The following is a 22,590-nucleotide window of genomic DNA, read 5'->3' as shown; positions in this document are numbered from 1 at the left end:
CTCCTTCCACTGGTGGTCGTGGTACAAGCTCCTCCTGAGGCCGTGGTCGTGGCCGTGCTAGTGGATTTGGTCACTCTAATGCATTCGCTCATAATCCATGCACAATTTGTGGATGCACTAATCATCAGACAAACACTTGCTACTACCGCCCACAGGGACCTACCAAAGCCATCATTCTACCTACCCCTCCCCATCCCTACAATCGGCCACCACCTCAACCCAACGTCTACCATACTACACCCTTCCCAACTCCTCTATCACCCCACCCCGTTGCACCAGAACCCTACACGATCTCTATGTTGACCCCCTGACCCTCTCTGCCACCACCTCACCTAACCCGGCTGAACCTACATGCTTCTCCTAGGCTCACAAGGTTCCTCATTAGCGTTCTGCTATGTTTGATGAATTTAATGCTTTATTACGTAATGGTACTTGGTCTCTTGTGCCTTACAGGGAAATTATTAATCTGGTTGGCTGCAAGTGGGTGTACCGCATCAAACGGAAGGCAGATGGCTCCCTTGAGCGATATAAGGCCCGTTTAGTTGCTAAAGGATTTCATCAACAACCTGGTCTTGACTATCATGAGACCTTTAGCCCTATCATCAAAACTCCTACCATACGGACGATCCTCTCCTTGGCCATATCTAACGGATGGGCTGTTCGTCAGCTTGATGTTCAGAATGCATTCTTGCATGGTATTCTATCTGAGGAAGTCTACATGGCTCAACCCCAGGGTTTTGAAGATGCCCTGCACCCTAAGCATGTTTGCTGCCTCCATAAGTCCCTCTATGGGCTCAAACAAGCTCCTAGGGCTTGTTTTCATAGGTTAACTGAGTTCCTCACTCGCTCCGATTTTCGGTCATCCCAAACTGACACATCATTGTTTATCTACATGCAGGGTTCTGTTGTCACATATGTCCTTGTCTATGTTGATGACATCTTGGTTACAGGTAACCAACCAACTCATGTTTAGACTCTCCTTCATCAGCTTGCTTCAGAATTCTCTATCAAGGTTCTTGGTCGTCTCAGGTTTTTCCTTGGTATTGAAGGCCTATATCGGTCAGATGGTGTCCTCCTCTCTCAACACTGGTACATCACTGATCTCCTCCAGAGGGCTGGCATGCCTGATTGTAAGCCCGTCACTACTCCCATGGCCACCACCTTTGCAGCATCTTCCACAGGGGGTGTCCTTCTTTCGGACGCCACCAGGTATCGCTCCATTGTCGGTGCTCTCCAATATATCACCCTCACCAGGCCTGATGTGGCTTATTCAGTGAACCGTGCCTGTCAGTTCATGCATGCCCCCTCCGAAGATCATTGGACACTAGTCAAACGGATTCTACGCTATCTCCAAGGTACCAAGGATCATGGGTTGTTCATCTCCAAATCTAATTCCCTCCAATTACAAGCATTCTCTGATGCTGACTGGGCTGGTGACAGTGCGGATCGCAAATCCACAGGAGGCTATGCCATCTATATATGGGTCCTAATCTAATCTCCTGGGCCTCTAAAAAGCAGAAGACAGTTGCACGCTCCTCCGTTGAGTCTGAGTACAAAGTAGTGGCTGATGCCTGCGCCGAACTCACTTGGCTTCACTCTCTCTTTAAAGAATTAGGGATCCCTGTTCCCATTGCACCCATTCTTTGGTGTGACAACATTAGGGCCACTTACCTTTCGGTCATTCTGGTCATTCCGGTCTTTTATGCTCGTACCAAGCATGTTGAAATTGACTTCCACTTCGTTCATGATAAAGTCGCCTCTAAGGAACTTCAAGTGCATTTCATTTCAACATATGACCAGATAGTCGATATCCTTATCAAAGCTCTCAGTTCTACATGGTTCTCCTTTCTATGGGACAAGCTGCGGATTCAACCATTCAAATCCCCACCTTGAGGGGGTATATCAGGACAGTTAGCATCCCACTCGAACTCAACCTCTAGAGTCATACTCACACTCAACAACCTCTCCTACATTGTAGGCATTTTCAGTGAGTACAAACTCTATAGACTACTTGCAGTCCAAGACTACCTCATGGGACAGCAAAGTTGGAATAGGACTCTCACATGTGATAATAGACTTTCTGTCCATTACTCACATATGTTAACAGAGTCCTACCCTATTATTATTAGAGTTTGAGTCTCTCACATGTGATCATAGAGTTTGTCTATAACTCAATAATTGTAATCTCTATATAAGAGCACCATTGTATACTCATTAAAGTTAATGCCAATATACAATTTCAACAGACAGTCATAAAGCTTCTTCTCAGAAGATGAGTACCAGAATGACTCAATTGAAAGACCTCTAAAAAGTTGCCACTACTTCGAAGGAGAGGGTCAAAGCAATCGACAAAGAGATCAGCCACCTCTAGCATGAGAAAGAGGATGAGGCAAAAAGAATGGCATCCAACGCTCGCAACTTTGAAGTGTTGTACGGAGAGTTAACCTCTTTGGGAAGAGATCTGAAGGTATCCAGGTCAGAAGGCCAAATCTGGGGAGAAAGAGCTACTTGTAACCACCTTATCTCTCAAGTGGAAAACAAGCTCGATGTTTGTTGGGCCACCTTTGCCGAACATTTTAACTTTTAGGCCTACAAGCCGGTCAAATCTGGGGGGGAATGCCCCTTAGTGCCTTTGAAAGTTTTCGAACTTATCTTTTTCTGCATTTCTGTTGTCTTTCCCTTTTTCTCTTTGTCAGTCAAGATATAAGCAGTAAATATATTGACCATTTTTCTTATTACCATTTACATGTATTTCTTTTCTGATGGGCAAGGTATAGTAGTACATATACAAACCATTTTATCAATAGTAGATGGGGTTGAGTTGCTGCCTCTGTCATGCTAAGCCCCACATGGTTGGGTAATACCTTTTAAGGTATTTCCCATTTATTGGCTTCAATTGAATTTGTCCCTCCAAATCTTAAAGCTTGTATACTACTCCTTTAAGACCTAGTGAACCTTGAAAGGGCTTTCCCAAGTAGGGGATCATCAAACCAATTAGTCTTAGCCCCAATCAATAGAATGGCCTTCCAAACCAACTGGTCTTCTAAGAACCCTTTCTGCTTGACTCGCTTATCGTATGCCTTGGCTATAATTTTTTTTTGGACCTATATAAAATTCAAAGCTTTTAAGCACTCTTCACTTAGATCTTCCAATTCGGTTATTAGGACTTCATTGTATTCTTGTGGTGATAAGTTGTGTTGGTGTACAACACGTGAAGATCTCACGGTGATCTCCATTGGCAGAAGTGCATCATGTCTGAATGTCAAAGAGAAAGCAGTGGTTCATGTTCCTGAGCACTTCGTGGTCCTGTAGGCCCAAAGAACTTCAGAAAGTAGTCCCGCCCAAACGGAAGGATTATACTCAATGACTTTGGCTAGATTTTCTCTTAGAACCTTATTACTTGCTCTAGCTTGGCAATTCCCTTGAGCGTAATAAGGAGTCGACTAGATAATGGTGATTACATATTATTTAGTGAACTCCAGAATGAGATCTCCCGTGAACACACTTCCATTGTCACAAATTATGGTTTCAGGTAGACCGAATCTGTGAATAATGACTTGCTTTAGGAATTAATCACATCAGTCTGGCCTACAACCCTTAAGGGAGTTGCTTCCACCCACTTGGTGAATTAATCTGTAGCCACCAACACAAAATTATGCCCTTGGCTGGAAGGTGGGTATAATTTTCCAATAATGTCCATGGCCCATCCTCGGAATGGACATAGTTTTATGATAGGGTGCAAGCTAAATGTTGGGGCCCACTCAATTGGTTAGTGCCTTTAGAAAGCTTGGCACCCTTTGGCATATCGTAAATAATCATCCATAATAGTCGTCCAATGATATCCATGCTGTCTAATCAACCACCACATTTTGGGGCCAGCCTGATGAGCTCCAAAAATCCCTTCATGTGCCTTGGCTATGATTTGTATAGATTCATTTACTCCGACGCATTGCAATAACAAACCATCCTCACTCTTCCTATATAGCTTTTCTCCCCAAGCTATATATCCTAAGGCCTGGTATCTAGTCCTTTGATCAATTTTTACATTAGGATTTTCTAAAAACTGCAATATGGGTGTCCTCTAATCAGACTTCAACTCCTCTAAATTGTTTACTTCTATCACTGCACAGGTAGTTATTGATGAGGACATTTTATTTTTTAATGGTTATCATTTGTTCATAATGATCCTCACCTATCTTCGTGCCTAAAGCTATTTGGGCTAGATTATTGGCCAATGAATTTTCTCTTCTTGGAACATATCTGAGGGATACATCCTAGAATTTCTCAATCAAACTCTTAGCCCTTATGAAATAATTGACCAATGACTCACTCTCGCATCGGTATTCTTCAACGAGTTGCTTAATTACCAATTGGGAGTCACCAACAACTTAAAAAACTGACACTTCCATCCCCAAAAAAACTTCCAAGCCAATTAATAAGGCCTCATACTTAGCTTGGTTGTTGGAACAACCAAAACCAAAACATAATTGAAAGGCCGAATGTGTCTCAATGCCTTGTGGGGACACAATCACCACTCCTGCTCTAGCTGATTGCTCCGTTCTTGATCCATCAAAGAATAACTTCCATGGACAGAGGTTGACAGCATTTTCTTAAGTTATCCAATGGTGGGTGGTCGGCCAAGGCCTAGCCTTTTACGGCCTTCTGAGGTACATATTGTAGAGCAAACTCAGTCAAAGCCATAGCCCAATTCCTTATTTTCCTTGCAAGATAGGTATATTAAACATATGTTTAATTACATCTGTCTAACAAAGGACATCTACGGCACCAGAATCAAGCAATACCGCAGCTTGGTACAAGAGAAATATAGTGACAAACACAATTTCTCTTAAGTAATATACTTCCTGCTCATGACCGACCTCGCTGTCCTGTACTAGTAGACAGGCTATAGATCCAATGCAGCCGATACATATAGCTTCAACGGGACACCTCTTCGTGGAGGCATCTGAAATAACCTAGAGGGGAGGTGAATAGGTTATACTAGTGGAAATTAACTCTTTTTGATGTATAGGTCCCAAGTGTGATTGCAAGTTAAAAATGATGCGGAATAAATAACATAGGCACAATCACACAACATAAGATTTATAGTGGTTCGACTCAATCCAAGTCTAATCCACTCCCTGCAAGAATTCTCTTGTAAGGTATTCCACTAGTTCTCCCTTTCAGTATGGTAGGTAGGGATGAAAACCTTTACAATCTTTTTCACAAATAAGAGTATCCTTACAAATCCCCTTTACAAGCAGAGAGTCACCTTTACAATCTCCTTTGCAGGTAGAGAGGCACCTTACAATCTCCTTTAAGGTAGAGAGGTACCTTATACTCTTTTAAGGATAAGAGGATCCTTACAATCTTTTAAGGTTGAGAGGGTCCTTACACAAGCCTAAGTACAGTCTAGACTTAATGTAAAATAGAAAATGGAGAAGTGGAATAAAAGAGAATTACCTCCAGTGTGGTGAAAATGAAATATGCAAAGATGATAGAATGAATGCACCTTTTGAAGTCTTCTTGATGCTTGTAATGTAAATGCCAAGATGTAGATGCAAACTTGTAGATGGTCTTAAGTTCCTCTTGAATGTAAAATGAAGAACTTGAACTCAAGAGATGGTGTAAACCAATTCTCACTTCTAATGCTCAAAATAATGCTTTTCCAAAGTTGAAATTGATTGTTAATTAATGAGTACCATTAGAGGTATTTATAGGTGAGCTTAGGAGAGCATTTTAGGCAGTAAACCTCACTTAAACGGTCATATTCTAGGTCCACCGGTCGACTGCCATCGGCAGCCGGTCGACCGTTAAGAGCCATTGAGGCAAAATATAGCCGTTGGAGCACTTTCAGACAGTCATCGATCGACTAGGACTTTTTACCGGTTGACCTTCTATGGTCTCGGATAGTTCCGATCAACCGGGGCTCTCAGTCGGTCGACCGCCAACATGACAGACTGTTTTGACAAAATGCTGTCATACTGATTAGTTGTTAGTGTTTTGATCATAACTTTTTGGTCTGACCTCGGAATGACCTAAAATCAGTTGCATTGAAATCGTGACTCGATTTTCTACAACTTCTATGAAGGTTTCATCTCCTGATACCGAATCTAAGATGATCCAAAATACCCTTAAGTCAGGTTAATGTGGTTTTCATAGAATTTCACTAGAACACATTTTTCCTAATATGTTCCTCACCACTTAGAGACTCTCCATACTTGGTCAAGGTATGCTCTATGGTCATTCTAGTATGATGCTATGCACATGCATGTGGTGAGTGCATATATATATATATATATATATGTGGAAGTTACAAATTACATTAAAATTGACCAATCTATCCTAGTGGTCTTCTTCTTCACTTGAACCTTCCACTCTTTGGCACTTTATCTTCTTTTCTTCTTGTTTGCAATTCCATGTCTTTAAGCTTCATGTCTTGATATCTTGAAGCTTAAATTCTTATGATATCTTTTTTAAGCATTGATGCCAATTTGTTGATATTCTTCATTTGATGACTTCAATCTTCATTTCTTCCTTTCATTCACCAAATTCGATCTTTGATATGAAGTCTCTACAAAACAATACTTAAAGAAAAATTGTGACATACCTTCATATGTTTTTTATCATCAAAACCAACTATAGGAGTGTGGGCATATCCGCAACAGCATCAACACAAGTGATTTGGTTAAATAATTTTTTTATTTCATCAAATGAAATTTGATGAATTTTGGCCTATTTAAACTCCCCTTCACTTTTGAGTTTAAGTAAAGGAGAAAAAGCCCTTACTCTCCCTACAGAGTTAGATATATATCGTCTGAGGAAGTTAACCTGACTGAGGAATCTTTGCAATTCCTTCTTGTTACAAGGGTCCTGGCCATCCTTTATTGCCCTGGTTTTGTTCTTATTGACCTCTATCCCCTTCTAGTGAACTAAGAACCCTACAAAATTCCCAACAGAGATGCCAAACACGCATTTTAAAGGATTCATCTTCAGGCCATAAACCTTCATCTGGTCAAACGTCTTTTTTAGATGATCAAGATGCTCTTTTTTATCATGGGATGTTACCATCACATCATCCACATAAACCTCTAGAAAGTGTCCAATCAAGTCATGAAATATGGCATTCATGGCCCTTTGATGGGTAGCTCCTATATTCTTCAGACCGAATAACATTACAAGCCATTCATATGTTTCCAAAGCACTTGGGCACCGAAACACCATCTTGGAGATGTCTTCTTCAATAATAGATATCTGATTGTATCCGATGTGGTCGTCCATGAAGGATAGAATCTGGTGTTTTGAAGTAGAATCTACTCACATGTCCACCACAAGCATCGAATATTCATCCTTTAGTGTAGCCTTGTTGAGGTCCCCAAAGTCGATGTAGACCCTAAGTTACCATTTTTTTTTATAACAGGTACTACGTTTGACAACCATTCAACGTATCTGGTGGTTCTTATGAAACTTGCTATGAGTAGGCGTTCAATTTCATCCTTAAGTTTTAGGACTACTTCCATTGCTGTTCACCTAGGAGGCTCTCAAATGGCTTGTATCTATCTTTAATGGGCAATCGATGTTCCACCAACTTACAGTCTAGACCTAGCATCTCAGAATAATCCCAAGCAAAACAACTTTTATTCAATATAAGTAAATTTACAAGTATTTCTCTAAAGTTTGACCATAATAGTTTACTTATAAAAACAGGCTTCTTGTCCTCCTCAGAGCCTAAATTTACTTCCTACAAGGGATCTTGAACTTCAGCCAATGTTTCCTCCATTTTTTGTGGTGCTAGCGGCAAATCTCTAATTTTGATACTCAGATCGAACTTCTTCTCTCCGATCATGACAAACGACGTTTCCACCAATCTTTTCTCGAACTAGGATATTGAGAGCCTCCTGAGTATCTTTTCAACAGAATCTTTCTTCTTCACTCCATCTATGACTAATCTTACTCTAAAAATCGGCCCTTCAATGGTGGCTTCTCCCAAGCAATGTAGGTCGTGCCCCAAATTTACTGAACATCATGGCAATTGGTATACCTTCCTCATCTAGTTTAAGGAATTTAATCAGATACACATCTCCATGGTAAAACATGGTGTCAACCAAGCTAGCATTCACCAAGAAGGATCGATTGTCAACTATCACGACTTCAACCTGCCCTCCTTCATTCCAAAAAATGAGAAATTGATGTAGAGAGGAATGCACACAACTATTAGCATGAATCCAATCACGCCTAGAAATGCATTATAGTTTGCCATTGCATCCATGACAAAAAGGATGTCAAATAACTACACCCTCCAATCTTCAATTCGATCGGTATGAATCCTTTTGGCTAGCTCACCCCTCCTAAAAAATTTGTAACTGCAACGTCAATCAAAATTAAGTCATTTTCATTTTGTTGCATCTTAGCCATCATTCCTGCTGGCAATATATTGACTGCTACACCATTATCGATTGGCACCCTCAAAATAGGCTTTCTATCCATACTTATCATGGTGTATAGCAGTTTCAGGTGCTGAGTCATCTCCTTTGTTGGTCGATCAAAAGAGGCTTTCAACACCTCTTGTTTTGACTCTGAAGACATAGATTCAACCTCTCTTGGCCCATCTTATTTTAGAACATCAAGACAAACTTCTAACTTTGCAATCAGCTCCTCCACAACATCTACCCCAAGGATTTCTAGAAACTGATGTCCTTTGTCAGAATCAAACTCTTCTATACATATTGACTGACACTCTAGAAGACTTTTGGTAGGATGTACACCATGTTGATGGGTATCTGGGCCTTAACTGACCCAAACATCATACTAATAAACTCCTCAAAGTTGCCACTACTTTCAATTCTGAAGTCTAATACTTTAGGGCTGGCCTCTGGGTTAACCTCTGGCCCAATGTTGGGGTCTAGACTCGGCCCCTAAGTGAGTTTGCTTCTTCTCGTGCTTATCCTCATTCTGATGTCGGGCCATGGGTTGGCTATCTAGCTTATCCTCTGGCTGATATGCTCTGATGATCACCGAGGGTATCCCTTTCTTTTCCTTCTCCCCCTGCTCATTAATAGCTCAAGGGGTTGACCATATTTGTTGAGTCTCTTCTCTCTCCTTTCTAATAGTAGCATTTTGTCTCTGCCATCTCCTCTTTTGAGTATGAGTCATGTTGTGACCCTCATCGAAGAGAAACTTTGGATGCTTCACCATGTACCAACGATCATTATCATTAACCCTTAGGGCCGCACCATCATCGATATGGGCTTCTTGGGCATTCATTTCTTTTCATCTTGCCCCTCTAGATATGCTCCTTCACAGGTCTCCTCATTGGAGAATGTCTGATCCATTTTTTGATTGGGAGTTGCTCACTCTCAGGCCTTCTGGTTGGAGATTGTTTCATTCGATCCTTGACCGATATACAGCCATCTCCAGTCTACTTTTGACAGGGTCAATGCTCTATTTCTGAGATTGTTTTGAAGTCCACTCTTTTCTTGTCATCTCTGTATGGGTGTGTTGAAATTGTATATTGGCATTAACTTTAATGAGTGTACAATGGTGCTCTTATATAGAGATTACAGTTATTGAGCTATAGACAAACTCTATGATCACATGTGGGAGACTCAAACTCTAATAGTAATGGGGTAGGACTGTTAACATCTGTGAGTAATGGACAGAAAGTCTATTATCACATGTGAAAGTTCTATTCCAACTCTACTGTTTCATGAGGTAGTCTTGGACTACAAGTAGTCTCTAGAGTTTGTGGTCACTGAAAATGCCTACAATGTAGGAGAGGTTGTTGAGTGTGAGTATGACTCTAGAGGTTGAGTTTGAGTGCGACGCTAATTGTCCTGATACACCCCCTCAAGGTGGGGATTTGAATGGTTGAATCCACAGCTTGTCCCATAGAAAGGAGAATCAGGTAGAGCTAAGGATATCGACTATCTGGTCATGTGTTGAAATGAACTGCACTTGTAGTTCCTTGGAGGCGACTTTATCACGAACGAAGTGGAAGTCAATTTCAATATGCTTGGTACGAGCATGAAAGACTGGATTGACCGAAAGGTAAGTGGCCCCAATGTTGTCACACCAAAGAATGGGTGCAATGGGAATAGGGATCCCTAATTCCTCAAAGAGAGAGCGAAGCTAAGTGAGTTCGGCGCAAGCATCAGCCACTGCTTTGTACTCAGACTCGGTGGAGGAGCGTGCAACTATCTTCTGCTTCTTAGAGGCCCAGGAGATCAGATTAGGACCCATATAGATGGCATAGCCTCCTGTGGATTTACGATCTGTACAGTCACCAGCCCAGTCAGCATCGGAGAATGCTTGTAATTGGAGGGAACTAGATTTAGAGATGAACAACCCATGATCCTTGGTTCCTTGGAGATAGCGTAGAATCCGTTTGACTAGTGTCCAATGGTCTTCGGAGGGGGCATGCATAAACTGGCAGGCACGGTTCACTGAATAAGCCACATCAGACCTAGTGAGGGTGATGTATTGGAGAGCACCGACAATGGAGCGATACCTGGTGAGGTCCGAAAGAAGGACACCCCCTGTGGAAGATGCTACAAAGGTGGTGGCCATGGGAGTAGTGACGGGCTTACAGTCAGTTATGCCAGCCCTCTGGAGGAGATCAGTGATGTACCAGTGTTGAGAGAGCAGGACACCATCAGACCGATATAGGGCTTCAATACCAAGGAAAAAGCTGAGACGACCAAGATCCTTGATAGAGAATTCTGAAGCAAGCTGATGAAGGAGAGTCTGAACATGAGTTGGTTGGTTCCCTGTAACCAAGATGTCATCGACGTAGACAAGGACATATGTGACAACAGAGCCCTGCATGTAGNTAGGGTTCTCTCCTCTACACTTAGTTAAAGTGGAGTGATATGTGTTTGCCTAAGAAAGAGGGAGGTTTGGGCATTAGAAGACTCAAAGATTTGAATCTTGCTTTGATTGCTTAAACAATGTTGGTCTATTAAAATCGACTATTCTTTATGTTTTTGCTTACAGGAAGAATGGTATTTTCGTGAACATGGTACAATTAGAGTATGCATCATCTACCGTTTTTCCTAGTATAAAATTTTTTAGGAGTTCTGTCAGCCCTCAAGAAATATGGATAGTGGGACATGGATCACTATTAACTTCTAGCAACTTAGGTGGATGGGGGATGTGTCAATTGCGGAAAAATCTAATCTGAGGCTGGAATTATTCTATTCATTTTCTTTGAAGGTTTCAGATTATATTAATAAAGGGCACTGGGTTTTCCCCAACCTTTAATCCTCACTCTTGAAAGAAATCTCTTTCTTGCCATCCCAAATTAGGTTTCATTTTCCTCTTGGTGCTGATTGAAGGGTGTGGCAGGCTACTCATTCAGGTATTTTTTTTTTTTTTTTGTAAAGTTTTCCTGAAATGTTATTCACTGTTGAAATTGTATATTGTCATTAACTTTAATGAGTGTACAATGGTGCTCTTATATAGAGATTACAGTTATTGAATTATAGACAAACTCTATGATCACATGTGAGAGACTCAAACTCTAATAGTAATGGGGTAGGACTCTGTTAACATATGTGAGTAATGGACAGAAAGTCTATTATCACATGTGAGAGTCCTATTCCAATTCTGCTGTCTCATGAGGTAGTCTTGGACTGCAAGTAGTCTCTAGAGTTTGTGCTCACTGAAAATACCTACAATGTAGGAGAGGTTGTTGAGTGTGAGTGTGACTCTAGAGGTTCAGTTCGAGTAGGATGCTAACTGTCTTGATACACCCCCTCAAGGTGGGCATTTGAATGGTCGAATCCGCAGCTTGTCCCGTAGAAAGGAGAACCATGTAGAGCTGAGAGCTTTGGTAAGGATATCGGCTATCTGGTCATGTGTTGAAATGAACTGCACTTGAAGTTCCTTGGAGGTGACTTTATCACGAACGAAGTGGAAGTCAATTTCAATATGCTTGGTACGAGCATAAAAAATTGAATTGACTGAAAGGTAGGTGGCCCCAATGTTGGCACACTAAAGAATGGGTGCAATGGGAATAGGTATCCCTAATTCCTCAAAGAGAGAGCGAAGCCAAGTGAGTTCGGCGTAAGCATCGGCCACTGCTTTGTACTCAGACTCGGTGGAGGAGCGTGCAACTGTCTTCTGGTTCTTAAAGGCCCAGGAGACCAAATTAGGACTCATATAGATGGCATAACCTCCTGTGTATTTGCGATCTGCACTGTCACCAGCCCAGTCAACATCAGAGAATGCTTGTAATTGGACGAAACTAGATTTGGAGATGAACAACCCATGATCCTTGGTTCCTTGGAGATAGCGTAGAATCCATTTAACTAGTGTCCAATGGTCTTCGGAGGGGGCAAGCATGAACTGGTAGGCATGGTTCATTGAATAAGCCACATCAGGCCTGGTGAGGGTGATGTATTGGAGAGCACCGACAATGGAGCAATACCTGGTGGGGTCTGAAAGAAGGACACCCCCTGTGGAAGATGCTGCAAAGGTGGTGGCCATGGGAGTAGTGACAGGCTTATAGTTAGTCATGCCAGCCCTCTGGAGGAGATCAGTGATGTACCGGTGTTGAGAGAGGAGGACACTATCAGACCGATATAGGGCTTCAATACTAAGGAAAAAGTTGAGACGACCAAGATCCTTGATAGAGAATTCTAAAGCAAGCTGATGAAGGAGAGTCTGAACATGAGTTGGTTGGTTCCCTGTAACCAAGATGTCATCGACGTAGACAAGGACATATGTGACAAAAGAGCCCTACATGTAGATAAACAGTGATGTGTCGGTTTGGGATGACCAAAAATCAGAGCCTGTTTGAGCCCATAAAGGGATTGTGGAGGCGACAGACATGATTAGGGCATAGAGCATCTTCAAAACTCTGAGGTTGAGCCATGTAGACTTCCTCAGATAGAATACCATGCAAGAATGCATTCTGAACATCAAGCTGACGAACAACCCATCCGTTAGATATGGCCAAGGAGAGGATCGCTCGTATGGTAGTAGGTTTGATGACAGGGCTAAAGGTCTCATGATAGTCAAGACCAGGTTGTTGATGAAATCCTTTAGCAACTAAACGGGCCTTATAGCGCTCAAGGGAGCTGTCTGCCTTCCGTTTGATGTGGTACACCCACTTGCAGCTAACCAGATTCATAGTTTCCCTGTAAGACACAAGAGACCAAGTGTCATTACTTAATAAAGCATTAAATTCATCAGACATAGCAGAACTCCAATGAGGAACCTTGTGGGCCTGGGAGAAGTATGTAGGTTCAGCCGGGTCAGGTGAGGTGATGGTAGAGAGGGTTAGGGGGTCAGCATAGAGATCGTATAGGGTTCTGGTGCGACGGGGTGGGGTGGTAGAGGAGTCAGGGTTAGGGCCGGTTAGGGTTAGGTGAGGTGAGAAAGGAGGGGATATGGGAGAGTTTGGTTCGGGTAGGGGTGGTTCTGGGGTGGCAGGGAGACGGATGGGTGGGTTTGGGAGGGTAGGCAGAGGGCTAGGGTGAGGTTGAGGTGTAGGTATGTTAGGTGCAATGCCCCACGGGGGAGGGGTAGTAGGAGGGGGTTGGGTTGAGGAGGATGGTGGTGTAGTGTGAAATGGGAAAGTAGATTCGTCAAATCTGACATGGCGAGATATGTAGACACGACGGGTGATGAGATCCATACAACGATAACCATGATGGGAAGGGCTATATCCTAAGAAAACACATGAGGCAGAACAAGGTTCAACCTTGTGATGATTGTAAGGACGGAGCCATGGATAACAAAGGCATCCAAAGATTTTTAGAAAATAGTAGTCCAGAGAATTGCCGGTAACTAACTGATGGGGAGATTTGTTACTTGTGACAGAGGAAGGCAAGCGATTAATGAGAAAGACCACGGTTTCAAAGGCATAATCCCAGTAAGCCTGGGGAACAGTTGCATGGGATAATAGGGTAATCCCAGTTTCAGCAATATGTCTATTACGATGTTCAACTGTTCCCTGTTGCTTATGAGTATGAGGGCAAGATAACCTGTGTTGGATGCCCAACTTGGCAAAGTAAGATGGGAGAGTACGGAATTCTCCCCCCCCCCAATCAGTTTGAATGGCCTTGATGGAGCGAGAGAACTGACGTTCCACCAAGGCCTGAAAAGTACGAAAGGCAAAGTAAACATCAGACTTCAACTTTAAGCAGTAAACTAAATATATTTAGTTTGGTCATCAACAAATATAACAAAATAACGATTCCCATTTGAAGAAACTATGGGGTGGGGACCCCATACATCACTAAAAACCAAATCCAAAGGAAAGGAACTACGAGTACTAGTTTCACGTAGTGACAATCTACTAGCTTTGCCCATTTGGCAAGCAGAACATAAAGAAGAAGACTTCACGAGCTGATGACCAGGTAACATAAGACGAAGGACATGTTCATGAGGGTGCCCTAAACGATGATGCCAGCGACTGAAAGATGAGGCAGAGGCCAGATTGGCATAAGGTGACGCTGGAACGGAATAGAGACCATGCTTACTGTGTCCAGTGAAGAGGGTTTGATTGGTCTTCAGATCCTTCACAGAGAAAAAGGAAGAGTGAAACTCAAAGTAAACATTGTTGTCACAGCAAAATTGTTGAACAGATAACAAAGAACAAGTGAGAGTGGGAATATGTAAAACAGTAGAAACAGAAAATGAACGAGAGGGAGAAGAGATGGAAGTAGTACCTATGTGAGATATAGGAAGACCCTTACCATTACCAACCCAAGTTGGTTATTACCTGTGTATGGATCATAGGTGGATAATTGGGTTAATTCAGGGGTGGAATGGTGGGTGGCTCCAGTATCAGGGATCCAAGAGGTGGTGAAGGATTGTGGAGGTGTGGGGTGATGGGGTGGAGGTGCGATGGTAGGGGATTGAGGGGTAGGGAAGGGTGTAGTATGGTAGGCGTTGGGTTGAGGTGGTAGCCGATTGTAGGGATGGGGAGGGGTAAGTAGAATGGCAACTCTGGTAGGTCCCTGTGGGCGGTAGTAGCAAGTGTCTGTCTGATGATTAGTGCGTCCACAGATTGTGCATGGATTGTGAGCGAATACATTAGAGCGACCAAATCCACTAGCACGACCACGACCACGACCACGGCCTCTGGAGGAGCTTGTACCACGACCACCAGTGGAAGGAGGACCACGGCCTTGGTGAGTGACATGGGCTGATGCATCAATGGCAGGATCAATAATGGCAAGGCGTGAATGCAGAAGGTTCTCGTGACTCATAAGGAGACCATGCATGTCAGTGTAGGAGATGGGCTCCTTTTGTGCCATCATAATGGAGGCAAGGGCTTGATATTCAGTGCGTAGGGCCCGGAAGATGTGGATGTTAAAGTCTTCTGATGGGAGGGGCTTCCCTGCAGTAACTAGCTCATCAGAGAGATGCTTGGCTCGATGGAGAAACTGAGTAATGGTCTCATCTAGTTTGTGAATCAGATTTTGAAGAGAGACGTTGAGAGACAGAATCCTGATTGTAGATGGAGAACTGAATGCAGCATGGAGTGCATCCCAGATCTATTTGCTAGTGGTCCGTCCAACTGCTAATGAAAAGGCTTCTTCAGAGAGAGAGGCGATGAGAAGGCTCATAATAAAGGCATCTTGTTCACGCCATGCCTTGGCTTTGATAGGGTCTTGAGGGCAACGATTATCACCAGTGACATAGTCGAAGAGGCATTGACCAGTGAAATACGGTACGACCTGTGTGCGTCAATAAACATAGTTCTTAGATGTGAGCTTTAGAGATATCATATGATGAGCACCAGATAGGGATGTGGGAGGTGGGGATGGTTCGGCCATGGTAGAAGAGGGAGGATGAGGGTGCTCGGTGGAGCTTTATGCGGCTCTTGATACCATGTTGAAATTGTATATTGGCATTAACTTTAATGAGTGTACAATGGTGCTCTTATATAGAGATTACAGTTATTGAGTTATAGACAAACTCTATGATCACATGTGGGAGATTCAAACTCTAATAGTAAGGGGGTAGGACTCTGTTAACATCTGTGAGTAATGGACAAAAACTCTATTATCACATGTGAGAGTTCTATTCCAACTCTGCTGTCTCATGAGATAGTCTTGGACTGCAAGTAGTCTCTAGAGTTTGTGGTCACTGAAAATGCCTACAATGTAGGAGAGGTTGTTGAGTGTGAGTATGACTCTAGAGGTTGAGTTGGGACGCTAATTGTCCTGATAGGGTGAGACCCACAGATGGCATGTTGGTGTCTTCCTTCTTAAGCCATTGTATATTTGAATAACCATTTGTTATCTTGGACCCCTTGGCGGTCCATTGGCTGACTTACTGCTTGGTTGTAGCATGGTCATCTGAGCATTTAACTTCAGAGACTGCCTTACTACTCTGAAGGTGCAAATCTCCCTAGATTTTCATCTTCCCCTTGTCTGAGTGAGCAGAATCTTCAATTAAGTGTTTGCAATGGCGGCATACACTCCATTAGAACCTCTCCCCTTTCTGTGCTTCTGAACTCTCTAGATCTCTGTTCTCCTTCAACCCCTGTAGGCCTTTTAACAGCACTAATGGTTCCCTTGGCTGCTTACCTTTCTCAATTTCAGCCTTCTTGCCACGGTCGTGCTCTAGGTCGTCCCTTGGCATTGAACCACCCTTCGAAGGTCTAAATTCAATAGCATCCCTAGATTTTTCTAGGGCTAAACAAGAAGATAACGGCCGTGAGACCAATCTCCCTTTCTTGGGGATAGGCTACGGCCTAGACAATAATTTTTTCAAGTCCGCATTCACCATGTTGACCATGGGGAATGGATTCTCATCGATTGTCATCATGCTTTTATCCTTGTCGAGGAACTTGAGGCGCCCATCGTTAATTGCATTTTGTATAGCATTGCGCAACACAACGCAAATGTTAGTGAAATGGGAATCTGAATTATGCCATTTACAATATTTTGTCTTTAAACTCAGCTGCTGACGGTATTTGATGTCCGTCAAATAACTTGATTTTCTTGTCCCTTAACAATTTATCAAAAATGACCTCTACTTTTGAGATATCAAAAGAGTATCTCATCCCAGAGTCATAACTTCTAGGCTGAAAAGGCTTTTGCAAGGCCGTTTTATCTTGGGGTTTGGTTAAAATTTTGCAAACATAAGGTTTTCCCTCTACAATCTCAGTCAAATCGACCTCACAACCTACAGTGTTGGCCACCGACACCTATAAGTGCCAAGTTACACGCTAGTCCTTTGTAGAAATTTCCAGTAGAAGAAGAACGCTTATGTTCTTCTCCTTTCAGGATCTGTACATAACAAGTTGTTTGCGCAACTAATTGACTTAGGTATAAGATCTCTTGATCAAAAAATTTCTTTCTCACCTCGAAAGATAGGCCACTCAAAGCCATCTTTGCAAACTCACTTTCTTGCAAGTTTACAATGCACTGGTGCTTTGCAATCTTAAACCTATTGACAAACTTGTCAACTAATTCATCATTGTCTTGATGCATGCTTGCTAGGTCAAAGACCAAAACAGTAGGCTCGGTATTATAGAACTGTAGGTGAAACTTGTCTTGCATCTCACCCCATCTCTGTAGGATAAAAATCCTCTGTTGTTCTAATCTTCTGTTTTTCCATGTTTTGCTAGGTGCAGAAGAGGACACGTGCCATCCTTTAGACCAACGGCCAAGATTGATCTTAGGTTGAAGCTCATGCAAAATCGGTTTGAGGTAAACGAACCGAACCATTCAATGAATCAAACCGGACTGAGTCACTTTTTGAATTAAAACATTCAGAAACTCCCGCTGGAAGCCCTCTCTCGCACGACACTCCCTCTCTCACCCCTCTCTTTGTCTCTCACACCTCTCTCTGCTCACGAAGGAGAAGCTTTGCTAGGGTTTCATCTCGGTCGCTCTCACTAAGGAGAAGCTCTTACCCTAACTCGCTCTCGGGCTATCTCACGAAGGAGAAGCTCTATTACCCTATGTCGATTTCTCTCTCTGCTCACAAAGAGATCGCTGATACTCTCTATTTGATCTGGGTTTGAGTACTCACGAAAGCTGACCCTAAATCTCTCGCTCTCACGAAGCTCTGTCTGTTGGTCACGAAGCTCTTTCTGTTGGTCACGAAGCTCTATCTGTTCTCTCTGTTACCCATTATCGCTAACGAAGGCTTCTCCTAGGGTTTTCGCTACCTATATCTTGCAAGAGGAAGCAGGCGACACCAAGAGATTCTCTGTGCAACTTCTTTTTCCCACACCAATCGGCGACATGTAAACCCCTATCTATAATGTGTGATTTTAGATTTTGCAAATGATCCTAATTTTTTTTCTCTAATTTGTTCTGTTCTCTTGGTATGCCGTACGTCCCTCCAACTTTAAACCCTAGAGAGGCACTCTCAGTGTAAAGACAAAAAAAAATTATTGTATATAAACAATAGCAGACCATGAAAATCCAAAAAAAAAAAAAAAAAAGGTTTCTCTCAGATTAAACACTATATATAGATCCATCCGGTGATAGACTAGTTTGTGGTGTCAAATGCTTCAAATTACTAAAGCAGGTTTCTTAACTAGTTGCTGTTTACCTTAGGTTTGGGCTGCTCTTAATTGATTTCTTCCCATACTTCCTACATTTGAATCCATCATCCATGATTTCAAGCTCAGATTTCGTTCTAAATGCCACCCTAGAACCCAGATCCCCTTTAATTCTCTTCATTCCACTCTTACATTTTCTGCAAATATAGTAAAAGGAACAGAAAATTAGGGATTTATACTAGTCAAATTTGTAATTATTAAACAATATAGGTAGATAATGTAATAGTAGGTTATTGGGTAGATCTCACTTGTAGATCACTCCTTGTGGTTTCATTTCCACTATTTAGAATTGAATGATCTACCTATATTGTTTAATTACTGGGTAGATATCACTATTCTGTTCTCTTGGTTTGCCATAGAACAACCTAATCTCTAGCCTCTAATGTACTAACAATTTCTTTTTCTTTTTTTTTTCTGTAGGTAAGGAGTCTTTAGCTCAAAATGGTAGAGCACTTGGGATAATGCCCAGGTTATGGTGGTTCGAATCCACCAAGACTCTTCTTCAACAGTTTAATTTTAATATTTTCCTTGACAATGATAATTAAATGACATGAGTTGTGTAGTGTGGTGTAAAAGTAAACCCTTGTGTGTTATGTGATTTTCCCTAATCTGGATCCTCTATTTGTTAGGAGACTGAATCCTTATTGTTTGAATAAGAATCCCAAGGGAAAGCTGGGTGAAAAGAGGTATTGATATGAATAATGTTTTACTGCTCAATATGTGAGTATCTTTGATAGAGTCTGTGCATTCTTTACTGCATTTTCTAACATCTGCTGTCCAAGAATTCTAGATTTTCTAGAATCGTATATTCTTCAAACCGTGGGCTCCAAATTAAATTTTATTGATCTGTCTTCTTGGCTCCAAATAATTGCCTTCAGCTTTCCATAGAACTAGTTTTAGTTCCTCTATGCATGGCTATACTGGTATACTTGTTCTCTGCACACCATGTTAAATATAGTGATGGACATTGATTTTTCTGCGTTGATTTTCTTGAATTTCTGGTTGATTCAAATGATTGCAGATTTTGGGTACTGAATTCTGGGTTGTAATATTATGCTTTCTGATGAATTGAGACTTTTTTTTGATTGAGTTTTTTCTTCCATTTGTTAATAGGTCAAATCATCTACTTCTTCTTCCCTGTGATTTCCAATATCCTAGTAACCTGCCCACATGTTCCATCCACAACTTTCCAATATCCTAGTAATCATCAGACAAACAGTTTAGCCGCTCTTTTGGCTTTGGAGATGAAAAGCTGACATGGGCATATGCTAGATGGACAACAAGCACATATTTAGCCATATCAGTAATAAAGTACTCTGTTTTCAGCAATTCAGCAAAAGTAGACTTGTTCACTTTGAACCTTTAGAACAACTTTAAGCATTTCATGAGAAAAAATTCAGTGGAATCTTGCTGAAGGAAATCTTGATCGCCCAAGACTTCAAATGCATGGAATATTTCAAAACGTGAGAACTGGAACTGAAGCCACTGTGCTTTCCTTCATGTTCCTGCCATATGTGGATTGATTTTCCTCTTTTTTTTTTTTGTCCCGAACATTGAGAAATACCCTGCTTATCTTAACCAAACCTTATCCCAAAATAATGGGGATAAAATGGTACATACCAACAAATGAACTCAAGTAACTGGTTAGATGTAAGGGAAATCACCATTGAAAGTTGCTACCAAGAAAACTCAAAACAGAAGTGCCATAGGTATGATCCTCCCTTCCATACCAAATAACATCAAGAATTTAACCTTAGTTGCAATTGATTTTTTTATTTTTTAATCCAAATAACATAAAGAAAGTAATCTATTCTTGCTGAGGATTTAAAATGCTCATTTTGTTTTGACCTTTTAATGCTCATTCAGTTTTTTTCAATAAAGGTTTCAGTATTGGCTTGAGGCAATTCAGCCATAATTGGAACTTAAATGAGTTTAAATGAGTTTCATTTTCTTGCAACCATTCTTGTATTTTTCTTCTCCTTGATACTTCATCTAAGGGCTGGGCATACCCCAGATTCCAAAGTTGACTCTACTTGTGTGGTAATAGGAACTATAGAATGTAAGTCTTGTTCTGGGTGCAACAACAGTGAACTTGAAACCAGCAGCCTTGAACCCAGCTTTCCCTTGGGATTCTTATTCAAACAATAAGGATTCAGTCTCCTAACAAATAGAGGATCCAGATTAGGGACAATCACGTAACACACAAGGGTTTACTTTTACACCACACTACACAACTCATGTCATTTAATTATCATTGTCAAGGGAAATATTAAAATTAAACTGTTGAAGAAGAGTCTTGGTGGATTCGAACCACCATAACCTGGGCATTATCCCAGGTGCTCTACCATTTTGAGCTAAAGACTCCTTACCTACAGAAAAAAAAATTGTTAGCACATTAGAGGCTAGAGATTAGGTTGTTCTACGACAAACCAAGAGAACAGAACAATGATATCTACCCAGTAATTAAACAATATAGGTAGATCATTCAATTCTAAATAGTGGAAATGAAACCACAAGGAGTGATCTGCAAGTGAGATCTACCCAGTAACCTACTATTACATTATCTACCTATATTGTTTAATAATTACAAATTTGATTAGTATATATCCCTAATTTTCTGTTCCTTTTACTATATTTGCAGAAAATGTAAGAGTGGAATGAAGAGAATTAAAGGGGATCTGGGTTCTAGGGTGGCATTTAGAACGAAATCTGAGCTTGAAATCATGGATGATGGATTCAAATGTAGGAAGTATGGGAAGAAATCAATTAAGAGCAGCCCAAACCTAAGGTAAACAGCAACTAGTTAAGAAACCTGCTTTAGTAATTTGGAGCATTTGACACCACAAACTAGTCTATCACCGGATGGATCTATATATAGTGTTTAATCTGAGAGAAACCTTTTTTTTTTTTTTTTTTGGATTTTCATGGTCTGCTATTGTTTATATACAATAATTCTTTTTTGGCTTTACACTGAGAGTGCCTCTCTAGGGTTTAAAGTTGGAGGGACGTACGGAATACCAAGAGAACATAACAAATTAGAGAAAAAAAAATTAGGATCATTTGCAAAATCTAAAATCACACATTATAGATAGGGGTTTACATGTCGCCGATTGGTGTGGGAAAAAGAAGTTGCACAGAGAATCTCTTGGTGTCGCCTGCTTCCTCTTGCAAGATATAGGTAGCGAAAACCCTAGGAGAAGCCTTCGTCAGCAATAATGGGTAACAGAGAGAACAGATAGAGCTTTGTGACCAACAGAAAGAGCTTCGTGACCAACAGACAGAGCTTCGTGAGCGAGAGATTTAGGGTCAGCTTTCGTGAGTACTCAAACCCAGATCACATAGAGAGTATCAGCGATCTCTTCGTGAGCAGAGAGAGAAATCAACATAGGGTAACAGAGCTTCTCCTTCGTGAGAGAGCCCGAGAGCGAGTTAGGGTAAGAGCTTCTCCTTAGTGAGAGCGACCGAGATGAAACCCTAGCAGAGCTTCTCCTTCGTGAGCAGAGAGAGGTGTGAGAGACAGAGAAAGGGGTGAGAGAGGGAGTGTCGTGCGAGAGAGGGCTTCCAGCGGGAGTTTCTGAATGTTTTAATTCAAAAAGTGACTCAGTCCGGTTTGATTCATTGAATGGTTCGGTTCGTTTACCTCAAACCGATTTTGCATGAGCTTCAACCTAAGATCAATCTTGGCCGTTGGTCTAAAGGATGGCACGTGTCCTCTTCTGCACCTAGCAAAACATGGAAAAACAGAAGATTAGAACAACAGAGGATTTTTATCCATCTCTGTATGGAATTGACTGACAAGTTACAATACAATGTAAAGGCTACGCTGGTCAAAGAATTAGGAAATAACCTCAACTTTAAAACATCACATGCCCCTACCATCCCACATTGGACAGTGAATCGAGCAATGTGTTCCACTGTTGACATGTTATCCTCCCAAACATAGAGAATTCTAGTATCTTCAAATTTCTACCGACGTCCACTGAGTCCAAATATTCAGGATAAGGTTTTTGGTACATTGGCGTTGTAATCGATCAAAAATAAGGGTTTATTTGGTCATG

At 41.6% G+C, this 22,590-nt stretch overlaps 1 long non-coding RNA gene across 1 annotated transcript; it reads right to left on the bottom strand.

The window, feature by feature from the left end:
- Positions 1-20,636: 20,636 nt before the first annotated feature.
- Positions 20,637-21,768, bottom strand: LOC122065826. Its single transcript, XR_006136118.1, has 2 exons — positions 21,633-21,768; positions 20,637-20,901 (listed from the first exon to the last, which is right to left on the bottom strand). It is a non-coding gene; the product is annotated as an uncharacterized LOC122065826 (long non-coding RNA).
- Positions 21,769-22,590: the final 822 nt, after the last annotated feature.

This window comes from Macadamia integrifolia, unplaced genomic scaffold (genome assembly GCF_013358625.1).
Source record: "Macadamia integrifolia cultivar HAES 741 unplaced genomic scaffold, SCU_Mint_v3 scaffold2129, whole genome shotgun sequence".
Lineage (NCBI taxonomy): Eukaryota > Viridiplantae > Streptophyta > Magnoliopsida > Proteales > Proteaceae > Macadamia > Macadamia integrifolia.
This window is presented reverse-complemented; position numbering and strand designations above follow the sequence as displayed.